Below are 24,868 nucleotides of genomic sequence, written 5' to 3' on the forward strand. Positions count from 1 at the left end.
ACCTCGTCACTTTTAGTTTAGTGCTCATATAGGGACGTAAGGTAAGCGATCTAAACCATCGCTTATACTTTCGAACCCGACCCATTTGGTCGATCATTAGGATCCGACCAAACACATTAGGTGACCATAGCTATAACCTTCCGAGGTTATGCCTTGTGGTCACGATGTTAGGCGTTCTAGACGCGTTCTACGCGAACGACGCGTGAGGTAGCATAAGCTACCTAAACGGGTCGTGATGGGTCGCAAGCACCTAGGTTAAGTTTCATTTTAGTATGTAGGCTTTGTTAAACCATATTACACGAGTCTCCATACTCGTTTGGTTTACGAACCCGCATACTATCCGATCCTTCCGATTTAGGTCCGGTATATTAACATAGCTACCTATTAGGTGCCGTTTGATATTCCGTGATCTAGCATTGTTTGGTTATTACACAAGAACTCCAAAGCAATCTCAGGTGAGTACATCGAACCCCTCTTTTACTGCTTTCCAAACAGTTTTGGGGTGAAACACATGTGCCTACTTGTTACTTTCATGCTTTTCATGCTTTCACATCATATACTTGCTATGTTCGATAGTACATATATAGTACATGATTTCCATTATGCTTTGCTATGTATGTTGACTGAGCATGCTAGCACATTGATTTCATAAACACTTTTGTTGCATATGTTTACTCAGCATATGGACACATTGATTTACATTACGTTTCTACTGCGTATGTTTACTTAGCATACTTAGTACATCACTTTACAATACATTACATGCTATGTATGCCCATTGTGTGCGTATGTAGTACATTGTTTCACATTGCATTTATGTTGCATATGCTCATCCAACATATGAACATATTATACTACATTTTGAACCGTTGTACTCTACAATACATTTCATGCTACGTACGCCCATTGTGTGCATACGTAGTACATTGTTTCACATTGCATTTCTGTTGCATATGCTCATCCAGCATATGAACACATTATACTACATTTTGGACCGTTGTAACCATTTGACTATGTGAACCGTCTTAACCCTTCGATTATATGAACCGTTTGTAACCATTGAACCGTGTAAACCAGTTGTATCCGTTGACATGATTTACAGTTGACAATAGACATTTGACTATACATAAACATTTCTACCGTGGTTAAACATTTCATCTTGATGGTTTGGTTTGAGTAAGTGATTAAGTAACGAGGCGTGTGTAATATGATACAAGCATGGTGGATACGCCGCTGGTACTTCCTATATATAAGTGTTTGTATGGTATTACATATTGTAGCGTTATCTGAATCATTTCAATTTAAGACATATGACATTTTATACAAACAACACACTTTTCACGAGACATTGTTTTACAAACGACTTATCTTATACAAACTCACTTTTACATGGTTATCCGTTAACCATACAGTGTTCTCTTATTTATACATATCATTTGATCTTACCGTTTTTCAAATGATTTACAAGACAAAGCAAAATACGAGGTTCATGACTAAACATTTTCTCAAACATAAGTCATGAATTCCGTTTTCACAAAACCAATGTATCTCACAGGCATTTTTATGCTGACGTACCTATTTTCACATGTGCTTTCAGGAGATGATGCATAGGACTTATCAAGACATACTTAGTCGGACCTGTGCCTTAGTGACTTAAAACGAGACAAGAACTAGTTCATTTATGTTATGTGTTCTTTGGTTCTTGTTTAAAGCAATGTAAACTTTCATGTTTGATTAATAAAACGAAACTTCATTTACCATGGATTTGAAACAATTGATTCTGTTACAACACTCCCCGACGTTTCCGCCACGTTTTGTATGTTCCACGTGGTCGGGGTGTGACAGAAAAGATGGTATCAGAGCTAATGGTTATAGGGAATTAGGTTATTAGTAATGCTTTAACCTAGTCTATAACCTTCCTAGGACCCTAACGCGAGTTCACTTGCGTTTAGTCATAAAACAATACCGTCACCTATCCTTAGGCGACGACCACAACAAGAACATAAATTTCAAAACCGCTTTGAAAAACCAATCATCTGTTCTAGGATGATTGATTACTAGGTTTTGAACCCTCTGTTATAAGGTTTTGAACCCCTTTGAATTTTCAAAACTCCCGTCAAAGTTTTGGGTCCTAAATAGGGTGAACACGTGCGAACTGGAAGGGTGAATGCCTGTACCCTGGGTTTTCTGTCTAAGGTTAGAGTGTTCGTACAAATCCACATAATCGGACCAGTCACTCTTACCTGGGAACTCTTGGGGTGAGTGTCCACTTATAGGCAAGCATGTCTTCGCGATACACTATGAGGATCTATTTGCTTTGATTCAGCCTTGGTGTTGTTTGTTTGCTTCATGATTCAAACAAATGACCATCAACCGTGATTATGGTCGGTGATTGTAACATCCTATTCTTACCCAATACCATTTTATTTGTTTCCTTTCATGTTTTCCTCTTTTAGAATGCCTCCTCGACGCGAACACCAGATAGCAACTGCTGAGCTGGCAGAAATTATTGCGCAGCAGATGGCTGCTCAATTCCCAAATCTCTTTGCTCAATGGAACCAACCCAACAACAACAATGGTACATGCAATTTCAAGAACTTTAACTCGGCTAAACCACTCAAGTTTAGTGGTTCTGAGGGAGCAACTGGGCTTCTCCAATGGTTCGAGAGCATCGAGAATACCTTTTGCCACGTGCAGTGTCTGGAAAATCGCAAGGTCGAGTTTTCTTCGAGTGTGTTTCAGAAGAGGGCTCTTACATGGTGGAACGGGGTAATGAGAGACCGTGGTGCAGATGTTGCTCTAGCACAAACATGGGCTGAACTGAGAGCTCTTATGATGAGAGAGTTTTGTCCTCGTCATGAACAACGAGCGTTGGAGAAGGAGTTTGATGATTTGAAACAAGATAGTGGCAAACACAGGGCATATACTGATAGGTTTGAGGAGTTGAGTCTACTTTGCCCGACTATGGTCGCCCCACTCGACAAGGCTATCGAAAGGTACATCGACGGCCTGCCTGACTTGGTACAAGACATTGTCACTGGTAGCAACCCTACCACACTCCGTCAGGCCATTGAGCTATCTGCAACCTTGACTGAATCGCAGATCAGAAAGCATAAACTTTTTCGAAAGGGTGACAAGAAACCAATCGAGGAATCAAAGACCATGGATGAACAGGCTGGATCCCCTAAGAAGTCAAAGAAGCGAAAGGCTTCTCAGAACTTCGCCATGGTTACTCACAATGATCAAGCCGTCCCCAACCAACCAGCTCAACCCCCTGCTAGGAAGCCATACAATGGAACTTCACCCTTGTGCAACAAATGTAACCTTCATCATCATGCTAGGGTAAAGTGCCGCGAATGCCAAATTTGTGGACTTAAAGGTCACACAGCAAAGGTTTGCCGAGCTGCAGTGGCACCCAATCAAGCTGACAGCAATCCTGCTCAAGCTCGCTTTCCACCAGGTTCTTGCTACAATTGTGGCGAGATGGGTCATTTCCGAAGAAATTGCCCAAAGCTTGCTAATGCAAATCCAGCACAGTGATGAGCACCTGACTGACTAGAAGACAACATCGTTTAGAAATAATCGCGTCTTATGTATTATTTTCTTTTGTTGTCAAAGTCCAAGAAACAGTTGTTATCGTTGTTTATAAATAAATCTTTTATTTACATTACAATGTATTGCTGTGGTTGCATGTATAAACGACATATCCCTTACAATACCGACAATCAAGAAACCGTATTCCTTGAAGAACAAACTACCCCCAAAATTCTCCCATTCTATAATCACTTGCGTCTTCCACAAAATTCCTAAGTACCCGTTTATTCTAAGGAAACAAAGTACAAGGCGCAGGTTACAACACAAGACGAATACCCAAAGTACCACTATAAATCCTTAATAGGGTACCTAAGGACTTCCCGTAAGTCTTTAATTGTTGTATACCTTAATTCGAATGTGGTGATTCCTTATAATCAAAAACCGAATTTTTGGGAGATCTTTCTATCTTCTCAGATAGATTCCCGTGAACCTTGAGACCCGCCGATTGGTTTCCATATCCGTATTCAATCAATAACAAGTTAATAACAAATTATAATCAAGTTAAACAATTATGTGACTTTGTGCTTATGTGTTCCCTTATGTGTTGCTATGTTATCCAAATCCTCGTAGAATCCTACACCCTTGTAAAAGAGAGTCATAGTAGGATACCCAAAGGTATTACTTAGAAATCCTCAATGGACTTCTATGTAATAGTTAAGTCCCTAGGATTATAAAGTACTACTTCATAATAAGACCCCTTGAGTGGTCTAGTTAAACAGATTGATCCAAAAACCCGGTTAGGGATATCATGTGATGATATAGCTGAAAGGACTCCTTGGTGGCCTAATTAAGAAGATCCCCTGTCGATCTAATTAAAAGGAACCGATGGAAGTCTAGTCACCCTCACCACGAGTTTGATATCCTTCCCCAAAACATTACAAAACAAACTGTGTGGACTGTGCAAGGGATTACGTAATTATGGATGCACACATAATTATGGAATTTAGTGCACAGAAACCACATCAAGTTTTGTCGTGTATCTAGAGTTAACCCTATTCATTTTTGTTTCTGAAGAAATTGTGGAAAATGACTCATTCCGTTCATTTTCGTTTCTAAAGACATTGTGGAAAATGACTCATTCCGTTCATTTTCGTTTCTAAAGAAATTGTGGAAAATGACTCATTCCGTTCATTTTCGTTTCTAAAGACATTGTGGAAAATGACTCATTCCGTTCATTTTCGTTTCTAAAGAAATTGTGGAAAATGACTCATTCCGTTCATTTTCGTTTCTAAAGACATTGTGGAAAATGACTCATTCCGTTCATTTTCGTTTATGAAGAAATTGTGGAAAATGACTCATTCCGTTCATTTTCGTTTCTAAAGACATTGTGGAAAATGACTCATTCCGTTCATTTTCGTTTTTAAAGAAATTGTGGAAAATGACTCATTCCGTTCATTTTCGTTTCTAAAGACATTGTGGAAAATGACTCATTCCGTTCATTTTCGTTTCTAAGGACACTGTGGAAAATGACTCATTCCGTTCATTTTCGTTTCTAAAGAAACTGTGGAAAATGACTCATTCCGTTCATTTTCGTTTCTAAAGAAATTGTGGAAAATGACTCATTCCGTTCATTTTCGTTTCTGAAGAAATAATGGAAAATGACTCATTCCCTGCATTTTCATTTCTAAAGGATACCCATTAAAGAAAATTACTCATTCCGTGCATTTTCATTTCTAAAGGATACCCATTAAAGAAAATGACTCATTCCGTGCATTTTCGTTTCTAAAGGATACCCATTAAGGAAAATGACTCATTTTGTGCATTTTTCGTTTCTGAAAATTTTCCATCGAAGGGAAAATGAATATCCCTGATTTTCCTTCATTTCTATTTCGGTAGAATGACCGTTAAGGAAATGACAGGATATTGCCTTGCATATCGATGATGGTTATTTGGCAGAGTCACAAATAGACTCCTACGAATAAATTTCGGGACGAAATTTCCTAAAGTAGGGGAGACTGTGACACATGTGTCACCACGACCATCAAACAAATACCAAGCCGATGAAATATTGTATTTCATACTTGGGATCTTGTATAAATATGTGTATCTTTTGCACATATCAATTCTTGTTCAATTTCAAACTCTACAACGCTTTCTGGAGAATTATACGCAAACTGGTGCGTAAACGTACTCAGTTTAATGCGACAAATACTCCGGAACATCAACATATGCTTAACATACCTTAAATAGCCTTTACATAACTTAGAAATAAGTTTGAAGGCTTCGGTATGGCAAAAACAAGTTAATTCGCTTACAGGGACTAAACTTGACAAACTGCGAAAGTATGCCAATTTGAACTGTAACGAACATTCCGGAACATGTCCATAAGTTAAACATACCATAAATATCCTTTACATAGCTTAGAAATAGGCTTTGAGGGGTTTGGTATGCTAAAACAAACTTTTGGATCATTCAGGGGCTAAAAGTGTCAAAAAGTGCACAAGTTTGCACTTTCGCGCATAACTTACGTTCTGAATACATCCGGACATCCAAAAATTTATGTAAGCATCCTAGTATTATGCCTTAGTGTTTGGCATGAGAAAAATCCATTCGTCGCGCAATTTGGATCGTCTTTCGCGCTTATGCGCATTCCGTCGTAATTAACCGAACATCGCGACCGTACGGCCAAACGAACCGACATCCGACATATTTTTGAGCACATTTTCAGTTCCCTATACTTTAACATCATTTTAGAGCTTTGAAATGAGTTTAACGGGGCTTAAACGTGCCAAAAACGCATCAAATACCAAGTTTTGGTGCTGCAGGGACCAAAACTGTAAATCTGCCAAACTAGGGGCTTACGGACCGTAAGCCAAAGCCCATACGGTCCGTAAGGGGTCCCCAGTACAGCAGAACCCACATTTAATGCTGATTGGCTCTTCGAATGGCGAAAGGTCCAAATGCCTTTTCACCCAATCAAAGGCCAAGGGCCATATTCAGTGAACCATAACATTTTGACACATGTACGCACAAGATCGTGGCACGTTATTCGATGAACGATCCTAACGGTTCCACTTTTCCTATAAATACCCCCCCCCCCATTTTGCTCAAAACCCACACAATCTGATCTTAAGGCTCTAAGTTGGAACCATTGTTTCATACCTGAGCCATTTTGGTCTAGATTAGCATTCGGGGACCCTTCGTAAGTATTCTTTCGTTCTTTTATTCGCTTTTCGAGTCCAAAAGTCGACGTTTTGTTGACTTTCTGCATTGACCAGCTTATGGTCGATGCGAAGTTCGTTGGAACTTCATAACGTGAGCGTGATCACGATGGTTATGGTCCGTAGTGACCATACCTACTGATTACCACGTTATCTAGGCTCAGTGACGAGTCGTAGTTTCGGCCAAAATGCGCATTCTTGCGTATTTTGTAACCAAACTACTCGTGAGCGTCAAAGCCGTTTGCTTTGATGCCAAACCTGTTTTCTAAACTTAGTTAAGCATGTTCTAACATGCTTAGCTCGTCACTTTTAGTTTAGTGCTCATATAGGGTCGTAAGGTAAGCGATCTAAACCATCGCTTATACTTTCGAACCCGACCCATTTGGTCGATCATTAGGATCCGACCAAACACATTAGGTGACCATAGCTATAACCTTCCGAGGTTATGCCTTGTGGTCACGATGTTAGGCGTTCCAGACGCGTTCTACGCGAACGACGCGTGAGGTAGCATAAGCTACCTAAACGGGTCGTGATGGGTCGCAAGCACCTAGGTTAAGTTTCATTTTAGTATGTAGGCTTTGTTAAACCATATTACACGAGTCTCCATACTCGTTTGGTTTACGAACCCGCATACTATCCGATCCTTCCGATTTAGGTCCGGTATATTAACATAGCTACCTATTAGGTGCCGTTTGATATTCCGTGATCTAGCATTGTTTGGTTATTACACAAGAACTCCAAAGCAATCTCAGGTGAGTACATTGAACACCTCTTTTACTGTTTTCCAAACTGTTTTGGGGTGAAACACATGTGCCTACTTGTTACTTTCATGCTTTTCATGCTTTCACATCATATACTTGCTATGTTCGATAGTACATATATAGTACATGATTTCCATTATGCTTTGCTATGTATGTTGACTGAGCATGCTAGCACATTGATTTCACTAAACACTTTTGTTGCATATGTTTACTCAGCATATGGACACATTGATTTACATTACGTTTCTACTGCGTATGTTTACTTAGCATACTTAGTACATCACTTTACAATACATTACATGCTATGTATGCCCATTGTGTGCGTACGTAGTACATTGTTTCACATTGCATTTATGTTGCATATGCTCATCCAGCATATGAACACATTATACTACATTTTGAACCGTTGTACTCTACAATACATTTCATGCTACGTACGCCCATTGTGTGCATACGTAGTACATTGTTTCACATTGCATTTCTGTTGCATATGCTCATCCAGCATATGAACACATTATACTACATTTTGGACCGTTGTAACCATTTGACTATGTGAACCGTCTTAACCCTTCGATTATATGAACCGTTTGTAACCATTGAACCGTGTAAACCAGTTGTATCCGTTGACATGATTTACAGTTGACAATAGACATTTGACTATACATAAACATTTCTACCATGGTTAAACATTTCATCTTGATGGTTTGGTTTGAGTAAGTGATTAAGTAACGAGGCGTGTGTAATATGATACAAGCATGGTGGATACGCCGCTGGTACTTCCTATATATAAGTGTTTGTATGGTATTACATATTGTAGCATTATCTGAATCATTTCAATTTAAGACATATGACATTTTATACAAACAACACACTTTTCATGAGACATTGTTTTACAAACGACTTATCTTATACAAACTCACTTTTACATGGTTATCCGTTAACCATACAGTGTTCTCTTATTTATACATATCATTTGATCTTACCGTTTTTCAAATGATTTACAAGACAAAGCAAAATACGAGGTTCATGACTAAACATTTTCTCAAACATAAGTCATGAATTCCGTTTTCACAAAACCAATGTATCTCACAGGCATTTTTATGCTGACGTACCTATTTTCACATGTGTTTTCAGGAGATGATGCATAGGACTTATCAAGACATACTTAGGCGGACCTGTGCCTTAGTGACTTAAAACGAGACAAGAACTAGTTCATTTATGTTATGTGTTCTTTGGTTCTTGTTTAAAGCAATGTAAACTTTCATGTTTGATTAATAAAACGGAACTTCATTTACCATGGATTTGAAACAATTGATTCTGTTAAACACTCCCCGACGTTTCCGCCACGTTTTGTATGTTCCACGTGGTCGGGGTGTGACAGTATCCACCATGCTTCTATCATATAACACATTGCCCCGTTACATAAGTCACTTATCAATACCCGACCAAAATGTCATGTTCGATGTCAAAATGTTTATGCATAACAATATCAATGTCATATGTAACATGTATCATGTATAACCAATGAAATGCATAGCAAGTAGGAAGACATCTACTCAAACTATGTGATGATATCAATGTGAAAACAATGTCATGTATGGTGAATAACTAGAAATTACTCAACCCCGTAGGAAAAATGTACGAAACAATGTTTTTCAATAAACCTAAGTTTGAATCAAATGTTATGTTTTGCAGAAAACAATGCTTTATGATTACAAACATTTATGCAGTAATGTTAATCGCATACATTCAAGCCTTGTGACTATGGCGACAAACCTTTAAATGAATTAAAGGTTTATCTAAATTATGTATATCGGATTCTGTCATTCCCAACTTCCAAACAAACCTACAAAGTCAGAAATGGGATTTGTCAAGTCCTATGGTACCATTACATACTACCGAGCGGCGTGATCAATGTTAATGAATGTATTATTGTCCCGATTAAACATACCAAATGTCATAACCAATGTAAGCATGCTATGAAAATCATGTACAAGGTATGCTAAGTAAACATGCCTAGTAGAAATGTTCATGTAAAACAATGTGCTAGCATGCTCAGTAAACATACATAGCAAAAATGTCGTGTAAAACAATGTGTACATATGCAACAATTGTGTAATAAATCAATGTGCTAGCATGCTTAACATACATAGCAAAACTTAATTGAAAACATGTACTAAATATGTACTAGGTGAAACTAGCATGTTTATGTCATAAAAGCATGAAATGCACCAAAGTAACACGTATGTACATGTGTATCACCCCAAAGTATTTGAAAGAGGTAAAAGAGGGGAACCATGTACTCACTTGGGATTGCCTAATAGTCTTGAGAATAAGACCAAATAAGGCTTCAAGGATCCCGAAATCATCCGGCACCTAATATAGGTAACTATGTTAATAATCGGACCCTAAATCGGGAGATAGGATAGAATGAGGTTCTATAAATCAAATGAGTATTTGAACTCATATGGTATGATTTAATAGACCTTACATTCTGATTTGAAAGTCTACCTATGTGCTTTTGACCCGTTTCGACTCATTATGGTAGTATAAGCCACTATAATGCGTCATTTGCGTCAATGTTCGGATGGTTAACTATGTGCTATGCCAAGTCTTACATGCCCAATTATGCCTAAACATGTTACTAAATTAGATTATATGTCAAAAATATGTTCACATATGCAAAATATGGATTTTTGCTTCAAAAGGGCATTTTGGTCATTTCCTATGGGCATACAAGCTACTTAACAAATAACTAACCAATCCTATGTGATCATAAGGTATAACCTCAGAGGTTATTCCCTATGCAACTATGATCACTAATCATGATTGGTCGGATCCTAATGATCGACCAAACGGTTCGGGTTCGAAAGTCTAAGCGGTTGTTTAGACCGCTTAACTTACGACCCTAAACAAGCACTAAACTAATAGTGACGAGTTAAACATGTCGAAACATGTTTAACCTACTTAGAAAACTGATTTGGTATCAAAACAAAGTGTTTTGATACCTAAAAGTAGTTCTGTGGCAAAATGCGTGCTAAAACGCATTTTGACCGAAACTTTGACTCGTCACTACGCCTAGTTAACGTGGTAATCAGTAGGTATAATCGCTAAGGATTATAACCATCGTGATTACAATCACGTCACAAAGTTCAATTGAACTTTGACTTGACCAATTGATGGTCAAAACCGAGAGTCAAACTGTTGGCCAAACTATTTGACTTTCTGCTCTAACATAAAGAACAAGCATGAAGGAATACTCACAAGAGTCCAAAGCTTGAAGAAAGATAATAAGAATACCAGAGAGGAAGTTCCCAACACTTGTGGTAGCTCCAAATCAGATTTAGAGAAGAGATTGAGAGAAATGAGCAATTGAAACAAGTGAAAGGCCAAGCTATTTATACTTGTGGTGATGCTCTAGGATCATTACAAGTGGTTTGTTTGGCCATTAAGCAAGAAATCTCAGCCATACCTGTGTTTAAGGACAGCTAGCATGACTTGGAGAGGTGTTAACTTGCTCATCACACAAAGAAATTGCAAGAAAGGCCCCTGAATTATCAATCTGCTACTGAAAATAATGTTTCTGCCCAGATGCGATGCTCACGTGGCGCGACCACAAGGCCTTATGGCCGTCGCGCGATGCCAGGGTGTAGGCTGGAAGTTTAAAAGTTTGGCAGAAATGGTCCCTGCACGTGTTTAAACTTGTTTTCGATGTTTTTAACCTCCGTTAAGCCATTTTCAAGGCTCTACAAGGTCGTTAAAGTGTAGGGGACCTGAAATACACTTGGAAATATCACGGATGTCGGCTTGTTTGGTCGTACGGTCACGTTGTTCGGTTATTTACGACGAAACTCGAACGGACGCGAAAACGAACCAAATTAAGCGACTAATGTAATTTTTGCATACCGATCACTAAAATAAAAATATTTTAGTGTCTACAAAAAATTTTGGATGTCCAGATGTGGTCAGAACGTAAGATATGCGCGTAAATGCAAACTTACGTCGTTTTTGACACTTTTAGTCCCTGTAAGATCAAATAAGCATATTTTCGCACACCGAACCATTCAAAGCTTATTTCTAAGCTATGTTTAGGTTATTTATGGTATGTTTAGCTTATGATCATATTCCGGACTATACGTTGCCTTACGAAACGACAGACTTTCGCAGTTTGACGCAAATAGTCCCTGTGAGCGAATAAACTTGTTTTTGCCATACCAAACCCTTCAAAACCTATTTCTATGTTATGTGAAGGTTATTTAAGGTATGTTAAGCTTATTTCGTTGTCCCGGAGTGTTTGTCGCGTTAAGCTGATTACGTTTACGCATCAGTTTGCGTATAACTTTCTAGAAAGCGATATAGAGTTTAAAATCAATCAAAAAATCAAAACGCGCATAATATCAAACATGAATAACAAACATTGGGGGAAAACACATTGTTTTATTAATATTGAATTGTTCAGAGTTTGTACAAATGATCACACAAGCACAGATGTCACACGAACGCACCAGCGATCTTCATGGATTTGATGAACCATGTGTGCAAAGCCTTTTTGGATCGTTTCGTCATTGTGTTTATCGATGATATCCTTATCTACTCAAAGTCGAGAGCCGAACACGCGCAACACCTTCGTTTAGTTCTCGAACTTCTTCAATGAAATCGCCTCTACGCCAAGTTCTCCAAGTGTGAATTTTGGCTTGAGGAGGTTCAATTTCTTTGTCACATCGTTAACAGTCAAGGAATACACGTCGATCCCACGAAGATAGAAGCTGTAAAGAGTTGGATTACATCGAAGACTCCATCCGAAATCCGTTCATTTCTCAGATTGGCGGGTTATTACCCTCGATTCATCGCCAACTTTTCTAAAATCGCCGTACCTCTTACCGCTTTAACTCATAAGGACAAACCTTTTGTTTGGGGTTCTGAACAAGAGGACACCTTTCAAACTCTCGAGTGTATGCTATGCAGCGCTCCTATCCTCGCACTTCTCGACGGAAACGACGATTTCGTTGTTTATTGCGATGCCTCTAACCTCGGTCTTGGTTGTGTTCTTATGCAACGAGACAAGTTTATCGCGTATGCGTCTCGACAACTCAAGAACCATGAGAAGAACTACACTACCCATGATCTCAAGTTCGGTGCAGTAGTTTTTGCATTAAAGATATGGCGACACTACCATTATGGTACAAAGTGTACGGTCTTCACCGACCATAACAGCTCACAACATATCTTAAACCAGAAAGAACTGAACATGCGCCAACGCAGATGGGTTGAACTTCTCAACGACTATGATTGCGAGATACGCTACCATCCCGATATGGCAAACGTCGTAGCCGATGCTCTCAATCGACGAAGCTATGTACATAGTATTCGTAATGTTCATGCCCAGAATGATCTCGAAGCCCTAATTCACGACGTGTAACACGCATGCTTCCTTGAGAATACCTTGAAAGAGGATATAAAGTGTGGTGCTGAAACTCAGTTAGCGAATAAATCGAACGGTATCTTTCACTATCTCGACTGTATTTGGATTCCTAGTCGCAATAACCTCCGGGAGATATTGATGACTGAAGTTCCCAAATCTCGATACTCCATTCCCCCGGTGCCGACAAGATGTACCAGGACCTCCGTTCTAGGTATTGGTGGTCAGGCATGTAAAAGGATATCGCTCTATATGTTTCGAAATGCCTAACTTGCTCGAAGGTTAAGGCCGAACATAAACGACCCTCTGGTTTACTTGAACAACCCGAAATCTCTATGTGGAAATGGGAAAGTATAGCCATGGATTTTATTACAAAACTCCTCCGCACGCCTTCTGGTCACGATAGCATATGGGTTATCGTTGATTGTCTTATAAAATCTGCCCATTTCATTCCGATACGAGAAGGCTTTAAGGTTGAACGATTAGCATGAATCTATACCAACGAAGTCATTTGTCAACACGGGACACCTTGTGACATCATCTCTGACCGCGATGGTTGTTTTACCTCACGTCTCTGGGAGACATTCCAATCCGCTCTTGGTACGACTCTCAATCTCAGTACCGCATTCTATCCCTAGAGCGACGGTCAGACTAAGCGCAAGATCCGCACCCTCGAAGACATGCTTCGTTCGTGCGTTATTGATTTTTGTGGTAACTGAGATTTGCATTTACCCTTAATAGAATTTTTCTACAACAACAATTATCAAGCTAGTACACAAATGGCACCCTTTGAGGCGTTATATGGTAGAAAATGAAGATCGCCCATTGTTTGGCACGAGATCGGAGACGCACAGATCACCAGTCCCAAGTTAATACAAGAAACGACAGACAAGATTCTCTCAATAAGAGACAACCTCCTGAAAGCTCGGAGTCGTCAAAATAGCTACACCGATAAACGTCGCAAGCCCCTAGAATTCGAAGTTGGAGATCACGTCCTCTTAAACGTTTCACCTGGGAAAGGGATGATTCGATTCGACAAAAAAAGGGGAACTAGCACCACGTTACGTGGGCCCCTTTAAAATTCTGCAAAGAATTGGTAAAGTGGCCTACCGGCTCGAATTACCAGTTAAACTCAGCAACGTACACCCGACTTTCCACGTCTCAAACCACAAGAAGTGTCTAGCTAAAGAAAATCTTCATGCACCTCTTGAAGACTTGCAAATAAACAAGACACTGCACTTCGTGGAAAAGCCAGTAGAAATCATGGATCGAGAAACCAAGAAACTTCGACGTAGTCGCATTCCATAGTGAAGGTTAGACAGGAAGGCAAGCGCGGCGCCGAGTTCACTTGGGAACTCGAAAGTGAAATGAAAGCTAAATATCCACAACTTTTTGTTACGTCTACTACTTAATTTCGGGACGAAATTCCCTAAAGTAGAGGAGACTGTAACAACCCGACTTACGGTTGTTCCTATTTTTCATCGTTGATTCATTCGTAAACACTTATACTCCGAGATTCGACTATTACCAAGGGGTTAACTACATTTTTTAAACGCATTTTGTGTCGCTTATTTATCGCATTTAAATGCTCATTACTTAAACGCTTTTCGCAACGCAAACTCAACGAGAATTCAGAACGCGGATTTATTTATATTATTTATGTGTTTAAATGTTAAATATGTTATATGTGTTTGATACTCGCTTAAACGCTCAATCGCTCACTCAGGCAACTCGATTTATCCCACTAAAACGCAACGCAACATAACAGTTAATACCTCGCTAAAACACTAAAAGTACTTGAACTAACTAACGCAACCAAACGTACCAAACGAATATCCGACACATGAAACGGGAGCTACTCACACGAAACATGTCCCCTCGTACGAAGGCACCGGCTTCGTACCAAGGCACCCTTCGTAAAGACCCAACTCACACCCTCTATAAATACCCAGCTCACACCCTCATTCACAACTTGTTGCCACTCGCACAAGAACACTCCCTACCTGCCTTCTCTCTGCATTCCAAAGAATCACTATTTTTATAAGTATCAGAACGATTTCCACAACATTTTTCACGAGTTTATCATCGATTTCATCTAAACTTCTCTATTTTTACAAAAACCTTCATCTTTTTCATCAAAACTTCTGATTTTGCTATGGATTTACACTTAAACGAGTGTATTGGGCTTAGCTTTGGCTTCCCAAGAAAGAGAACTGAATACTTCGCACTCACCAAGTGTTTAATCCAAGGAAAAATTGTTTTAAACTCGATTTTCCCACTAAACGGACCAAAACCGACATGTGTTTCGTTCACTGGATAGTGGGACGAAGCGGTGTCGAAACCGTCATGGAAAGGACACGAAAACACATCCAATTCAGGTGAAAACACAGTTCCGAATGCATGAAGACGCAAAAATAGCCACCTGTACGAACGGGACTAGCTTGTACGAAGGCACCCCCTCGTACGACGGCACCCCCTTATACGAAGGCACACCCTTCGTACAACCCAGCCATGTTCCTACATGTGACTGAACCGCTCAAAAGACCTCTCTGGCTCTAAGTTTAATCAGTAGCTTAAGGCTGGAGGGATGAACACTTGATTTTCCGAAGAAAGACGCGAAGAACACTCGATTGTAGACATGGAAACAAGCGAATTGCATGAAGGCACCACCTTCGTACGAAGCGGCCCTTTGTACGAAGAATCCGTTTCCCACTCAACACTCTAACTTGACCGTTTCAGCACTTTGGAAGACTTATACACTTCTGTTACCGTATGCAGGCTGACCCGGCGCTCCCTCCACTCCTTTCTAGGCCGTGTTTAACTGTTAAGCACACACTGTGAGTATACTCGACCCCTTTTTTAGCTTAACGCACTTTTGGGTGTTACATACGTTCTCTATCGAAACACGACGCACACAACGCTTAAACTCTTTTAAAAACGCTAACCGCTCTCGCATGTTATACATGAATAGTTGAATGGTTGTTTGCTATGTTTACACAGTGATGACTTGCCCTACCACCCTTAGCAACGATAGTACTTTAGTTTGGACTTGGCACTTATTTACTCATGGGTTGTTAAGGACTTCTTACTAACCTTACGTGCGTTGTCGATAGCTTACTTGATTCGCCCCTTTACGTGTTACATGTTGGTTATGCGTAAACGCTTTATTACTATAGTTATGCAAACTTGTGTACTCACCTTTACATTATTGTATTGACTTTTATTTTAACGTATATGAAAGGTTGATGGATTTACTGCTGGAAATGATCTAGGATTCTAGAAACCCGCCTAAATTAAATTGCAAGTTTTGTTATGTTTGTTGCTTGAGAACTACTGAAATTCATTTTGGTTTTTGTGAGAATATTTGGGAAATTGAACCTTATTAAATGTCATAATTAGTCTTTATGGATTCTCTCGAGCAATCTATTCGCATCATGCCACATCCCGATGATTCCGCCATCAGTTGGGGTGTGACACTATCATCTCTAAGAACATTCATATTGCATTTTGTATCCCAATTCCTATAATTACAGTGATAATTATTATTTTTTCTCTCTATTTTTCAATTAAATGATAATTTTCTAATACCTTTATTATTATCTTTTCTCTATTCTCTACTAACATTAATAATGATTCTTCTGTATTTTTGTGAGTGGATTACTTATATTATAAGGAATTGTGGTAAATAGAGGAGAGAGAAAATAAGTATATGGGGGCATTGTTCGCCAATATGGCACCATTCGAAGCTCTCTACGGTCGAAAATGTCGTTCACCTGTCTGTTGGAATGAGATCGGTGAAGCTCTGCTTACTGGACCTGAGCTCATTCTGGAAACAACAGACAAAATCAAGAAAATCCGCGATAATCTTGTGACAGCTCGAAGCCGTCAAAAGAGTTATGCGGATATGCGACGCAAGCCCTTAGAATTTCAAGTCGGAGACCGTGTCCTACTCAAGGTGTCACCTTGGAAGGGAGTGGTGAGATTTGGAAAGAAAGGAAAACTTGCACCTCGATATGTGGGACCATTTAAGATTGTGGAAAGAATTGGGAAGGTTGCCTATCGACTAGAGCTACCTCCAGAGCTTGGGAATATTCACCCGACTTTTCACATGTCCAATTTGCGAAAGTGTTTAGCTGATGCTGATCTTCACTTTCCTCTCGATGAAATTCAAGTTGATGAAACGATGCACTTTGTCGAGAAACCCGTGGAGATCGTGGACCGTGCATTCAAACAGTTGAAGAACAAACAGATACGATTGGTCAAAGTTCACTGGGAATCCAAACGTGGCCCAGAGTTTACTTGGGAACGTGAGGACCAAATGAAGGCGAAATATACGCATTTGTTTACACAAGTTTCCTCTAGTTAAAATTTCGGGACGGAATTTCCTGAAGTAGGGGAGACTGTGACAACTGTGTTATGTAATCGATGTACAATGTAAAACAATGTTAATTATCAATAAAACAATGTGTGTAGGACCGGTTTTGGCACCGTTCGATTGCGTAACGAAAGTTTCACGTGCGGAATCCGTGAACGAACGTGACCGAACACACGATAACGTACTTTTAATGTGATTCCATTGCTAACGTTGACAAGATTGATACAAGAATCACAACTTTACAGCTTTCTCTCTCTACTTTCTCTCTCTAGAAAGTCTTCTCCAAGTCTTCTCTCTAAATCTCTTCTAAAAGTCTTCCAAAAGTCTAACTAAAAATATGACATAACTCCTATATATATGGTCAAGGCAACTTAGTGAAAGTTCACATTAATTACAAGTTTGCCACCTTACCATTTCTAACTAAATATGACGTTATGCACTTGATTCCTTCCGGCTTTTCACTATGACTCGGATTGACGAAGGCGATAGACAAAATATGCATCAACAATCTCCCCCTTGGATATTGCCGTAGTCAATCTCGTAGTGAAACTCGTAACAACTTGTCTTTCTCTCTCTCTAAGACTCGAACTAAGATGTAGTCGACAGACAACTGCACCAACAATGTGCTTTGGTGTATTATATGTTTTTTGGTGTTATTATGTGTATATTTGTGTTTGATGATTTTACGATTTGATTCGATTCCGATTCCAAGCTTTAAATCGCTTTCTAGAAGGTTATACGCAAACTGGTGCGTAAACGCAGTCAGTACAACGCGACAAACACTCTGGGATAGTGACATAGGCTTAACATACCTTAAATAACCTCCACATAACTTAGGAATAAGTTTTGGATGGTTTGGTGTGTCAAAATCAAGTTTGTTCGATCGCAGGGACTATTTGTGTCAAACTGCGAAACTATACCGATATGTATAGAAACGAACAATCCGGAACTTGATCATAAGCTAAACATACCCTACATATCCTTTACATAGCTTAGAAATAGGCTTTGAGGGGTTCGGTATGCTAAAACAAAGTTTATTTATCAATAGGGACTAAAAGCGTCAAAAAGTGTATAAGTTTGCATTTTCGCGCATATCTTACGTTCTGAATATATCCGGACATCCAAAAATTTATGTAATCATTAAAATAATATGTTTTAGTGATTGGCTTGATAAAAATCCATTCGTCGTGTAATTTGGATCGTTTTTGCGTCCGTTACGACTTCCGTCGTAATTTACCGAACAACGCAATCGTACGACCAAACGAACCGACATCCTATATAGTTTTGGGCATGTTTCATGTCCCCCATGCTTTAACATCCTTATGGAGCCTAAAAATGGGTTTGACGGGTGTTAGAAGTGCCAAAACACGACAATACGCGCACAGGGGCCTGTTCTGCCAAATTTCAAATATTGCTGATCTGCAATGGTCCTTACGGACCGTATGCACTTCTTCTTGCAGTCCGTAAGCAGGTTCCAGATATCAAAATCATGTTTCCAGCTTGTTCTAGCTGTTACACACATTTGCATATGGTTTTGGGCAATCTATGGGCTGGTTTGGAGGCTCCCATGGTATTCAAATCAGTGGGCATGAGGTGTATGGCTGAGATTGAAGCTCGGTTTTCGATGAACGATCCTAACGGTTGTACGAAAACTATAAATACCCCCCACCCCTTTGCTCAAAACCCACACCATTGATCTGATATTTCTCTAAATTGAAGTGCTTCACTTCATACCTGAGAATAATCGGGTCAAACTTCCGTTCTTGGACCTTTTGTAAGTATTCTTTCGTTCTTTTTCGCGTTTCTAGCACGAAAGTCAAACTTTGTTTGACTTTCTGCATTGACCAGTTTATGGTCAACACGAAGTTCGTTTGAACTTCGCAATGTGAGCGTAATCACGATGGTTATAGTCCCAAGTGACTATACCTACTGATTACCACGTTGACTAGGTGTAGTGACGAGTCGTAGTTTTGGCCAAAATGCGTATTCATGCGTATTTTGTAACCAAATTACTCTTGGGTATCAAAACCGTTTGTTTTGTACCAAAACCTGTTTTTTTAACTTAACTAAATGTTGGATCTGAGTTTGTTTTTTATTGTATTTTATGTTTGTAAATAAGATGAAGATGGATGAGTGTGCAGCGGAAATTATAATGAACACAAACTTTGCATACAATCAAACGAGAGTAATACTTTTATCAAACATCTTTACACAATGAACCGAAAGATTGAATTTATTTCAAACACGATTACAATGATTGATGAATGAATGCAAACTCCCCCTCAGCCAAAGCTCAGTAGTTTGTTCGTGCAAAGAAGACGAATGATGCAAAGAGCTAATAGAACAGTACAAAGTACTGAACTATTTATAGGCACTTGCAAACTACTGAGCATTTTAGCTGACGTCACCATGAAAGTGACATCTAACCTCCTAACAAACTCTAACCTCTGATCTATACATACACTGCTTGTGTTAACTACTGCTAATACATTCTATTACAAAACAGACTTTAGAACAGCTGCTGCAACCTTCTACTGCTGTGAACCCAGCAGCACTTGTCCGGATCAGCAGTGCTTGACTCAAGGCAGTAGATTGAATCAGCAGGACTTTAGTCTTCCATCAGATCTTTAGTTGAGCAGCAGTTATGGGTCAGCAGTTTAGCAAGATCAGCAGATAGGAGGTCATCAGTAGTTGTAATCACTTTCAAGGGGAGAGATTTGTATATCAACATCTGCTTATTCAGGATCCACTGCTCTGATCCAGTTTTGGCTTTAATTATCTGTTCCTCTGATAGGGTTCAATCCCAACAATCTCCCCCTGGAACAGATAATGCCAAAACCCTTCATTATTTGTGGACATTTTATTGCCTCATTAACAGCCCCCTTATCTGACCTTTAAATTGTAATTCAAAGTCAAGGGCATCTGTATCTTCATCATCCCTGCTAAGTGGAAGATCAAGGAGATCCTGCAAATCTTCAAGACTTAGGCCAAGAGCTTGTTCCCTTGATATTTTCTCCACTTCTCCACCAGACCTGAGCAAAGTCAATACGCAGGTCTGTTTGTCAGTTTCCCACTTTTGTATTTTTGAGCCTGGTGGGTTTCTTGGGAGATGCTTATTTGCAGAAGTATTTGGTGAGGCTGGCCTGTTCATCACTGGCTGAGCAGTGGTAGCAGAGTTTTCCTGTTCAAGTTCTTCTTCTAACTTTCTTAACAAGCCTTCTTTTACAACAGCATTTCCAGTAAGAATTTCTTGCACTGTTTCAGCTCCTAACTGGCTTTGTTTCCTTCTTTTGTAAAAGGCAGTACCAGTAGGAGCAGTGGCTTTCCTGGTGTGCAGCTTTGTTGGCCTTTTTGAAACCTCTGCTTCAGGATAGTCAGGTTTTTGAGGAATTTTTGAATCTTTCTTTCTTAACTCCTCCAACCTTTTGTAGGTTGACCTGACCATATCTTCTTTCCATCTAGCAATTTATCTTTTTGTACCAAAATCAGCAACAACTAGTTCTTCTTTCATTCTCTTTAGTTCCAACTGTTTGTCAGGTACATTCTTTTTGAACTTTGCCCAATCAGGAGGAGTGTGAGTGACTTTCCTTTTTATCATGTCTTGAATTCTTGCTGCTTCAACTTCAAGCTCAGGAACAGTCCACTCTTTGTACATGTGTCTCTCTCCTTTGTATCTCTTGTGAAACATGATGCTTTCAATGTAGTCTTTTTTCAAAGTTTCAGCTGCTCTTTCTGAAATTTGTTGACTGACATTCTTTGCAAAACGTTCTAGGGAACTGACTTGTGTGAGCAGATATTGATAGTATCTTGAAACTTCTTTGTCAGATTTCCCTTGTGTGTTTCTTTTCGAGATATCTTCTGCTTGCTTGGCCTTTATCTTCAAATATTCATCAATATTTTTGGGCCAGGGATATCCTTTGATTGAAGGCAAACTCCTTTTGGCAGGTTCATCCTCAATATAAAAAGATTTTATTTCTTCTCTAACAGCTTCTAGTTCAAGAGGAAATTGAACACCTGCAGGAGGTAAGGGTTTGTGCATTGGAACTGAAGAAAGTGGAACTGGTTTTGGTATATTGACAAGAGCTAAAGATTTTGAAGATGTTTGTGATGGTGAAGAGACATCATCTTTAGGAATTAGCCTTCTCCTCTTTATTTGAGGAGGGACTGATGATGTTTTGGATGGAAAGGTGGTTGTAGTGGCAGTGGTGGGTGATAGACTAACAGCTGTTGAAACAACTGGTGTTCCAACCACTGTTGTCTTTACAGCAGAAGTTATAACAAATGCTGTCTTCTGCCTTTTGACAGGAGGTGATTTTGATTTTGGTGGTGATGGTGGTAAAGCAGTGGATGTAGTGTGTGTTGAGATGGTGTGTGTTGAAGTGGGAGCAGATGTTGAAACTACTGAAGTACCAACAGCAGCTGATACAACAGGAGTTACAACAGCTGTTTTAGGTGGTGGTTTTTGAGCAGACTTTGAACGTCTGACTGGAATGGATTTGGGTAGCCTTACTCTTCTTGTAGGCTTCTTCTTTTCATCAATAAGATTTTCATCATCTCTTGACCCTGAAGTACCCTGATCCGGATAATCCACCCTGGCTTTCTTTTTGGCCTCTCTATCCCTTTTCACACATGCAAGTGCTTCTGCAAGTGCATTTGTGGTCACATCAATTTTCTTACTCCCATCTGGCAAAGGAATCTGTTTGGTCATATTTGAATTTTCTAGTGCAAGGTAGAGACCATCTGTTATTCCTTTCCTTCTCCACTCCTGAATTTTCTCCCCCTTTTTGGCATTATCTTCGGGGAGTTGATCAATGAAGAACACTGGTGGAGGAGCAGTGCTAGAGTTGTGCAGGATCTGAGTTTTGAGAGCCTTGAGATCAGCCTGAGTGTCTTTGAACCTAGACTCCATAGCATTTCTCAGCTCTTGAACATGTTTTTCATGTTGCTGATCTACTACTTGTGCTTGATGATGGAGAAAAGGTTGAAAGAGATTCCAGAGCTCATTTGTAGCAGGTGCCTGTTGGAGAGCAGGTGCTTGAGGTGGAACAGCAGTGGATTGTACCTTTTGTACCTGTAACAACTGTTGGAGCATATCTTTGAGCTCTGCAACAGAGTTATCAAGTTTTTCAACACGATCCGTCAATTTCTGGTACTTTAAATCATCACCCAATTGAATGGGATCATCTGATTTCCCACTAACAGTGGTTTTATCAGTGGTAGAGGTAGGGAGTTTACTCCAAACATTAACCACTGATGGCCCTTTTTCTTGGTACTGGGGTCTTCTTCCTTCAACACTTGACAACCTTTTGATGTTGCCAGTAGGATAAATAAATCCACTGGTGGTTGGCAGAGGTGCTATAAAAGGAATTGCCTCCAAGGAAGTCTTATTGATGTAACCACTATCCAACTGTAAACCAGTGGGTTCAACAGTTGTAGTGGCTGCTTCACTTGGATTACCACAAAGAGTTACTTGTAACTCAATGGGTGTAACCTCCTCAGGTTGTGTTGGTGGGTTAGCAATGAATGATACAGCAGGCTCAGTCATTTGTTGAGGCATATTCTCATTGACAGGTGATTGAGAAGGACTGAGTAATGCCTGGTTCAAATCAATTGCATCCAACAGTAGTTGTGTTTTTGGTGGAATTGTGGATGTGATGATTGGTGTAGAAGGCAGACTTGCTCCGGGCATTGAGCTGTGGATGATGGGAACGAGTGTATCCAGAGCATCATAATGTGGTGGCCCTTTGTGTACAACCTGTTCTTTTTGTGAAGAAGCAGGAGGAGTTATGGTTATGGGTTGAGATATTTGTACCAACTGCTGTGAGGAAGAAGCAGCAGTGGTTTCTTGTGACATTTGTGTTGTCACAGGCATTAACTCTGGTATCTCATCCTCCAGAGTTGCCGTTTTGATTGGTTTGGGGGGTTTTGGATTTTTCTTTTTGTTTTGCTTTTTGGGATTTGTAGGTGTGGGTTTCAAAACAGTTGGTCTGCTGCTTTGATCACCTAGAGCAGTGGGCTCAGCAGCAGATACCTGAGGAGCAGTGGTAGCTGCTAAATTCTGCTCAGGCACCCCTGCTTGTGTTTTGCAAGGTGCTAACATTCGTGAAAAAGTTTCAGATGTTAGGCAGTTTATTACAGTTATTTCACCTTGGTTTATTAAAGCTAAATCATCCTTACTGAATTTCTTTTCAAAATAGTAACTTAAAAACCATGGAAACAGTAAGAGTGATTTGGTTTCAACATTATTAACCAAATCTTTAAAGATTTCCCGAGAATAGTTAAAATTTTCTTCTTGAAGAATTGCATATCCCAGATTTTGAATCTTTATAGGGATCTCATTAAAAGAAGTGGTTTTATTTGAAACACATAGTAGGAGGGTATGAAATAGGAATCTGGATGCAGGAGGAAAATAACCTTTTTCTAAGGTTAGTTTCGTCATCATTGTGGCTTCATACCCTCTTTCAATGAAGTCAATGTGTAACTCGTTTTTAGTGAAGGAAGTTTTACCTGCTTGGTCATCGAGTTGAAAGACTTCGGAGATGGATTGTTGTGTAATTTGGACAGTTTTACCCTTTATGGAAGATTTAATGGCGGTTGCAATGTCTCCTTGTTGTTCAAGGGTTGCATTCTTCCAAAACTCCCTTTGGATCGCCAAATAGATTGGTGCATCAGCGGTGAGCAAAGTTTTGTACTTTGATTTTGCCATGATGGTAATAATGGAATCGAAAACATCGGTGGATCCTGGTTTTGTGAGAAGACCCAGGAGATTGTGAGATTTTTTGAATGGAATTTCAGTGGAGATTGCCTTTTTAGAGGCTGTTTTCGATGATTTTGATGTGGGTTTTGCAGATGACTTCGATTTTGTCATTTTTGAAACGAATGATCGAAGGAAGTTGTGAGAGATGAGAAGAAAAACTGCTTTGAGAAGAGAATTTTAAGAATTCAATTCAACAGTAAAACCCTGTTTTGGTGGTGAGTGGGGAATTTTATAGGAAAGAGAATGAATGCTGACGTGGCAGCCGTTACAAAAGGTCTGACTGCTATGTACTGCCCATGTGACAACCACTGGTGAAAATGAAGGACAATACTTTTGATGAAAGCAACTGATGAAAGCAGTGGAAAGGGGGCAGTGGATGATTTTCACTATCAGTGGATAGCATATCAGTGGATAAGACACTGCTTTTGAACAACAGAGGTTATCAAGAAATGAGAGAACAGAGGTTGCCTTTCAGTAGTGGGCAGGCTTTTTGAAGTAGAGCAGACTTTTGAACAATCAGTGGTTATGGCAGACTTTTAAGGATTTAATGAAATTTTCACTTTTAGCTATTTTTAAGGATGGATTTTTGATTTTCTGAAAACATTCTGTTGCTTTTATTCATAGAAAAACAAGATGTTGCTTGTTATTCCATGTTTAGCATCCCAATCCTAGAGACCAAGCTTTCAAAAGTGGCTGTATCAAGTGCTTTTGTGAGCACATCTGCCAGCTGGTCTTTAGTTGGGACATGATGCAGAGAAATCAAACCTTTTTCATAGCAATCCCTCACAAAGTGATGTCTGA

The sequence above is a fragment of the Helianthus annuus genome, chromosome 14, assembly GCF_002127325.2.
Source record: "Helianthus annuus cultivar XRQ/B chromosome 14, HanXRQr2.0-SUNRISE, whole genome shotgun sequence".
Taxonomy (NCBI): Eukaryota; Viridiplantae; Streptophyta; class Magnoliopsida; order Asterales; family Asteraceae; genus Helianthus; species Helianthus annuus.